At 41.2% G+C, this 8,243-nt stretch overlaps 1 pseudogene; it reads right to left on the bottom strand.

Moving 5' to 3' along the window:
* Window positions 1-429: 429 nt before the first annotated feature.
* Window positions 430-5,979, bottom strand: LOC129409706 (uncharacterized; annotated as a pseudogene).
* Window positions 5,980-8,243: the final 2,264 nt, after the last annotated feature.

Below are 8,243 nucleotides of genomic sequence, written 5' to 3'. Positions count from 1 at the left end.
ATAGACACATGAGAAAGAATAGTGATAGTACTACAGCATATTACATTACATATGTTTAGCTGTAATCACATATAAACACTTTCGATAAGTTTTTGAAACAGTTGCAAGTATGAATACATACCTAGACATAATCCTGGTCCCTCGGAACCTCCTCCAAGGCAGACACCTCCGCAGACAGCTGGTCACGCCACTGTGCTCCAGCAACGGCCTCAACATCATTCTCCCCCTCATCCTCCACTACATTGGGCTCTGGCTCGTCCTCCGGGGCCACGATGTCTCCTGCCCCAAGACAGATGTTGTGGAGGACGGCACAGGCGGTGATGACCTGGAAAAGAAAGAAAGAATAATAATCTTGATGATTGACTGTTTCATAATCACAAATTACATGATATTACATGATAACACAATAATTTACATTTCACTTACATGTGGTGCAAAGGTGTGGTGGACCTCCAGCGTGTGCAAAAAGATTGCCCTAAATCTACTTTTCATCATTCCAAAGGCACGCTCAATAATAGAGCCCTGGAATGATGCAAATTGAAACGCTGGGCTCCCACACCTTGCACTGGCCGTTTGTAGGGAGTGATGAGGGGGAGTGGATGCTGGAGACAGGGGTACCCGCCATCTCCGAGGATGAAGTGCCCTGGAGGAGGATACAGTCCCCTCTGGTAGAGAGGACTGTGCCGAAGGACCCTTGTGTCGTGTACAGAACCAGGCCAGCCCACATAGATGTCTATGAAGCGGCCCTGATGGTCAGACACAGCCTGCAGGATGATGCTTGGGAAAAGCTTCCTATTTCTGTAGCACTGACCATCAGGGCCGCTGGGTGGCCTGATTCTGACGTGGCAGCCATCTATTGCCCCGGCAGCTCTTGCAAAGGCCCTATGCCTTGCCAGCCCTGCAAACCCACGGGTCACTGCCTCAAGGTCTTCTGCAGTGTTGGGGAGGTGGATCACCCGGTGACGTAGGGCCACCACCTCCCCAGTGACCCTGTGGACGATGCGGTGGACAGTGGAGCGGGGTATCCCAAAAACCCTGGAGACCACCCGGTATGATGTCCCACATGCCAGCCAGAAGAGAAAGACCACGACCACAATCTCAGCACCCCATCCATGTCTTCGGTTGAGGTTCAGGAGGTTCATTAGCACTGCCAAGGACTCCCTGCTCAGACCAAAGTCAGGCCGTGTGTCTTCATTGTTGAAAAACCTTTCCAGCACTGGCACACTCAGGTTTATTGTGCAGTATCTTCTCCTTGTCTGGGGGAGGGGATAAATTAATGTGCAGTTATACCCAAACAATAATAATAATTCATTGTAATCTATTGTTATTATTAATGCTACTACCTCCATAAATACATTTTAATATACTAGTGGAAGGAGTGGCATGGCATAGAAAGTAAACTGCCCTCTAGTGGTAACAAAGTTTAGCCACAGGTAGAATTAAACCTGGCCCCAAAAAACGTAAGTATTTAATATCCCACTGTAGTTGTATATACAGCTGACAACTCCGGTTTATAAGTATAAAAATGATTTTGGTTACTTGTCTATGACAACGTTTTCTGAAGGTATGTTTTCTTAAAAGTTATGTAATTGCCTACTAGCAACAATTGTTAAGAAATACGGTTATATTTGCCTATTAGGTTAATATTTAAAAGGAAAGATGAATTACTTACTTCATTTAATCTGAACAGGATTGGGCGCCTGGCGCGGCGATAATTTGCCTCCTCTTCAAACAAAAAATATAAGATTATAAATAAAAGTACAAGAATTTGGGGTTCCATTTTTGCGCAGCGTTTGTGAGTTCAGAGCACAAATGACTGAAATTTATGCAGCTGTAGCGGTTGCTAGGTGATGGTGTGTTAGCGTGACATCACAGACACCTGTTGACATACGCTCCGTGGGCTAGACCTGTCCCATTTCGGCAACGGCCTGGCGGTCCGCGGAGGCCAGTTCAAGGGCTGCAGCCTTCACAGCCTTCGGAGGCTGCAGCCCTTTGAATTGGGACACAGCCCATATATACTCCCTCTGCTCCCTCAGTCTTGGCCAGATTGTCAACCTGTAAAGACAGACACTCAAGCTCCTGAAAACCTGAAATCTGAAAACCATGTATTCCCTGAATCTGATCTGTTTGTGACCTCTGCAATTCTGTATTTCCCTGTTTGCTGTTCCTGTTCCTGAGTTTACTCCCAGTCTGTTTTTTACTAGTGTATTCCCAGTCTTGGAAGAAATTTTCGTTCACATTTAATATCATATATATGTTATATTTTCAGTCTGAGTTGTCATTATAAACATTTCCTGTTATAGGACACTTTCAGTTATTTAAATAAAACTTTGTTTGCCTGAGTACTTGTGTTGCATTTGAGTCCAATTTACCGGCGTGATGAAATACATCCATTTATTTACATGATTTGCAGGTCTTTGAAATTTGGGAAATAATTTGTGTTCCATGTTTCATACATGGTCTGTTTAAAACGTATGTAACTTTAGAACCAAAAATGGTACAGAGAAAAGGTCAACAGTTTCATAAACTAGAGTACATATGTATCTGTTCAATACATTTTTATATCAGATGCATTAACTGGAATTTTTGGCCTTGCTGTTTACTTCTGCTTGACTGGGTCCAAATGCAAAGTTGATGTTTAATGCCATACTGGCACATTCAAGACAAAGCAACAGCATCTCTATGGAGACAAGCAGATGACGGACCTTCTACCAGAAAAGTTACAATGCTCTATTCTACCTTGTGATGTCATGAAGTGGTCGTTTTCAAGTGAACAGCTCCTTTTACCTTTAGTTCAGTAGATTGGCAATTCAAGGGCTGAAATGATCTAAATCAGCACTCCCCAATCTTTTTTGTGCCATGGACCGGTTTAATGTCAGACAAGTTTCACAGACCGTGGAATTTTGTAAATGTGGTAATAAGTTTCCAAAGATGTCTGTTTTTTAGTCATTTTGCAGCTTGTGGGTTTAATATTAGTGTTAATGTATCACGTGACCAAGACAAACATCTTAAAGTGTCAAGAGTGACTCATAGACAGATGTAATGGATTTTTTAATTAAATATTGTATTATTCTTTCTGTGCAGCCTGGTACAAAACAATCCACAAACCGCTGCTCTAAATGATTCTAGTGAAGGTGTATGGACTTTAAAAACACAGTAGAGCATTTCCTCGAATACCACATGACATCACAAGGTGGTATAGACTGTTTTTTGTTCAAGAGAAGAACTCGGCCTAAATGTGCAGGTTTGTGTGTTTAAACATGTGAATGAAACAAAAAACACAACTCCAGGTCTGTTTGTGATGAGGAAACGGCATTAGAACATAGATCGGAAAATGGGCCTTTCACAGTTTGACCTGGAGGCGTCTTTAAATCACTGTGGGGGTGGAGTGTATGTATTCTCGGCCGTACAGGGGTAGGATACAAGTTAGTTTCAGTAGAAAGAACTGTGTCTCACCTCCCACCTGAGAGATGGAAATTATCTCATTCTAGAATGTGAAAGGCCCCAATATGAGGAGGAGAAGGAAGCTGAGATTGGAATCGAAACAAGAGGTCAAAAGAAAGAGACCAAATACTTCAAATAGATTTTGTTCAGTTTTATTTTTGAGTTGAAAGAGGTTTTTCAAGAATAGGCTACGTTACTTTTAGATCAGAGGTGTCAAACTCAAATTCAGAGGCCAAAATTAAAAACTGGGTCTAAGTCATGGGCCACAATAAATATTTATTGAAAATTTTCAACAATATTTGTATGTTTTTTCTTTTTTTTTTTTTTTTTTCGAGATATGTAATGTTAAACCTTTTCTTATTAAAATAAATGTTTAATAATTTTGCTTTAACATTGAATCCAGAACAAGCAGAATATAAAATTACATTTTAAATAAATGTCTCTAGAGTCTATCTGTAGCTGATGGGCAGCTCTAATACATATTTGATATGATCTCGTGGGCTAAATATAATTATATCGTGGGCCAGATTTGGCCCCCGGGCCTGAGTTTGACATGTCTGATTTAGATGGTTCATTGTTAAAGGTACATTGTGTCACTTTTCTAGTGAAGGGTTTGTCAAACACTTTTTTTCCATGGAGATGTTAAGGTGTCATCTGGAATGTTTCACAGTATGGCATTAAACCTTTTTATCTTCATGGAGACAAAACAAAGTTACAAGTCAGATCTGTGGAGAGGCGACCCTGCTCACAACGAGGAGGGTCGGTCTGCAGCATGAGTGTTACAAACTCCCTACTGGGTGTTCCTGTAGCGTGTAAACAACCAATGAAGAGTTTTGCACTTTTCCACTTTTTCGCTTCTTACTCTGCACTGTCTGTACAGTGTATGGACAAGGAATGAGCCTGGGGGTGGCCCCCGCATCCCACCATGGAGGATGTGGGTGTGGCTCAGCCTCCTCCGTACTTGAGTGGGGATCTGAGGCATCCGCATGTTTAATAAATATTGCATTTATTACACACACACACACATATATATTTATTTTTATACAGAACTCTCTAAAACATACAAGGCTGTATGTGTCAAAGGGTGTGAGGACTTTTGGATAAGCCCACTGCACATAACTGTATATTGTTTTTTTTTTTGTTACTTGCTGTGGTTGCTGTGTTTGCTGTGATTCACTGCATGAACTATAATGGGGTTGAAACATTTCTTGTGTGCAGCGGAGGATGTGGGACTAATTGGTCACGCCCCTAGTCAAACCCCTGACTGTTTTTATTGGACACTGCCACATGAACCTGGGATATAAAAATGCCCGGATCTGACTCTTGGGGGGGCACGGAAACAGGAAGAGAAAACGTTCGGAAACCGGCACAACAGGAGCAGAGGACACGGAGAATGAACGAGCCACAGGGACAAGAGGCGCTGAGTGAGACAGACAACGTGCGCTGACAGTTAAGTGAAGGGACGTTCGCATTGTCCTCCGTGTGAGCTTGCTGTGTGTGTGCGTACGTGGTGCGGGATGTTAGTTCTTTCTCCTCATCCACAGCGTTACCTGCGTCGGGTGGAGCACGTGTGACTGGGGGGATCGGCGGCGAGCGGGTGTGAGGAGCCAGCCTAACCACCCTAGACTATATTCACCATCCAGCTGAGCTAAGTTAAAGGGACGCCCAAACACACTGGAGCGTGTCGCTGTTTTTAATGACTATTTATTGTGCTGCGGACAGTGAGTGCACTCTCCCCCTTTACGCCCAGGGTCGATGTTGCACCGGAGCCCAGAGAGGACCCCTCCACCGCCTGAGACAGCTGGAGAGCAGATACACGGCCATTCGAGTTAAGTAGAAAGGGGCGTCTGTAGCCTTCTTGCCACTGTGGGGGATTATTCAGCTTTGCCGTGTGCTTGTGTGTTGTCTGACTTGTTCTCCCCCCACTGCTGTTGCAGAGGCTGGAGTGGACCCAACTACCACCGTACTGGACCAGCGTATCTGGAGTGGAGACGGACGGGGCTGAATTGTAGGCCAGCCGGGCCTTCCAACCTACCAGCCGCCCCCAGCCCACGGAAGGAGACCCCTGCTGGGAAGACAATTACATTGTTTTTTTTTGGACACTAGCACTTTAGCGGGAGGATCCTTGGGCGACCTGGAGGGACTGTACCCTATGTTTTGGGCTTGTTTTTAGCATTTTTTTATCCCTGAAATCGTACACTGACTGGTTTTAATAGAACATTTTTATACCAAATCAATAATTGCCCCGCTGGGTGGAACTTTTTTATAGTTAAAGATCCCATGATTAGTTTTAGGAAACTTTTAGCTTTTAGGATTTTTATTTCTAATAAACTTAAAAAAATACTGTTGTCTCTGTTCTTGAGTGGAATTTCACTGGTGATCTGGACCTGCTCTGTGACATATGTGTTTGAATTCATATGAACCCATGCAAATTTTGCAACAGAAAGAAATCTGTAGTCCACCAAATGTTAAGGGGCTCATCTCATGCAAAATCACCTTTTCAGAGCTTTCTACCTTCTAAGAGTGATGTGTGGGCCTTGTATTTGTCGCCCAAGTGGTTATTAGATTGATTTGGTGTTTTTTAAACAAATTGCAGTGTGTTTCTGCCACCCTCCCACGTGACAACGAACTAAAGCTGCTACAACGATGACGCGGCAAATACACCTATGATGCGTTTGACGTAGCAGAAAGTGCTTTGCACCCGTCCCCTCCCCCACGCCACCGCCTCCACCCCACATCGACTGACAATTTCCACATGAACACCTAAACAAAAGCGACAGCATAAGATCGTTGTTCTACACTGCAGTGAACACGATATAATAAGTTGATATACTAGTGTTAATATTTTACCAATCAGTAATGTTCAGTTGATGTGGACGCGGTGCTTGAGCTTCGTGCTCCTCAAAGTCCTTGTCCGATTCCAGGTCCAACACATGCGGCTGAACGCGCTGTATCTCCATGATGAATAAAAGATTATTCCTACCACTATCAGGGTCACGCCTGTCTCCCCCTCCCTCCCTGAGATGGGCAGAGGAAGGGCGGCTCATTTGGAGAGTGGAGCCTGTGCTTTCTCAGGACGGGTGGGGGGGGATGAGCAATATCATAGTTCCTGGTCTGTGACTCCAAGAAATCAATAAGATTTCAGAACTATTGTGTAATGGATGTTCCAAAACTCATTGTGCTTGTTTATGTGCAGAAGATACAATGTGAAGAGTTCTTTTGCATGAGATGGGCCCTTAAAGTCTGTACAGTCTGTGGTCCTCACGCAGGCTTGCATCTCCACAAATCTGACTCATATGCAGCATTTTATTGCGTTTGGGATTTGGGAAAAACTTAGCCTGATTCATCACTTCATGGAAACTGTCTGAGCAGCATTAGGATTCGTTCGCTCAACGGTAGGAAAGAACTTTTTTTAATTAACCAGTCGCTGCTATTTGGTTGTGACGTATGTAATGCGCTGCTAATGGTGAGAACTTTTTATATTAATCATTTTCAGTTATTGTCATACTTTCTAACCCAGGGGTGGGCAAACTACGGCCTGGGGGCCATATGCAGTCCTTTAATCTTTTTAACCCGGCCCACCGAACTTGAATTATAAGTAATAATAATCATCATTTTCAGTATTTTTGAAAGTAATTTCAGTAAATAGTAAATACCGTGGCACTTGAAAGACACATTTTGTTGTAATTTCCAATTATGGGATATTTCAATAACATGGGATATGTTTTCTACATATCCTATGTTATTTATTTTTTTTCTCTTATGAGGTGGATTACCAAAAAAATCTACACACAGTCCACACTGTCACCTTTGTCCTTATTTGTATGTAATCTTCGATTGTAATGTTTGTCTTGTATATTGTTTGGTTCCCATATTTTGTAATGTATGAAAAAAAAAAAAACAATAGCACGGCGTGAGCCTTGGCATTAGCTGTTGATTCCTTATCCTAAATACTTATCCTAAATGTGCAAGGTTTGTGTGTTAAACATGTGTGAATGAAACAAAACAACTCCAGGTCTGTTTGTGATGAGGAAACAGAACATAGACCTGAAAACAGTGTAATATGGGCCCTTTAATGTCATACTGTGGAACCTTCCAGGCAAAGCAATAGTATCTCTATGGAAACAAATGGTACAGGTTATCTTTAAATAAGTTTTAAGATTACATAATGCAGTTCTCTCAGATGTGTACCCCTTGTGATACTGATACTTTTGTTATAAATCAACAAAAAAAACTAAACAAAATCTTTTGAATGGCCAAAGCCAACATGTTTCGACCTTAACTGGTTTTCATCAGGGCTTAATTAAAACAGAGCATGGGCGTGGCCTTAAAGTAGAACATATCAACCAATAGCAGGCTGGAGTCAATTGGAGGCCGACAAAACAGGCGCACAGAAACAGGACATGGTACAGGCAAAAAAAAAAAATAAAAATCCATAAACAAAAAACAAACACATTATCATTACCATTAATGTTTCTATTATTATTATTATTACCAATAATTTATTGATATTTATAGTTTGTATCATTATTTTACATGTGTACATGTATATATTATTGATAATGATGGCGATAATAATAATTATAATAACAATTTTTAATAAAAAATAATAATAATAATAATAATAATAATAAAAATAATAAAATAATAATAATAATACTAATAATAATAATACTACTAATAATAATAATAATAATATAATAATAATACTATAATAATAATACTAATAATACTACTAAATAATAATAATAATAATTTTTATTATTAATAAAAATAAATAATAATAATAATAAATAATA

This window comes from Boleophthalmus pectinirostris, unplaced genomic scaffold (assembly GCF_026225935.1).
Source record: "Boleophthalmus pectinirostris isolate CB_2022bp ecotype Guang Dong unplaced genomic scaffold, ASM2622593v1 HiC_scaffold_20, whole genome shotgun sequence".
NCBI lineage: Eukaryota > Metazoa > Chordata > Actinopteri > Gobiiformes > Gobiidae > Boleophthalmus > Boleophthalmus pectinirostris.
This window is presented reverse-complemented; position numbering and strand designations above follow the sequence as displayed.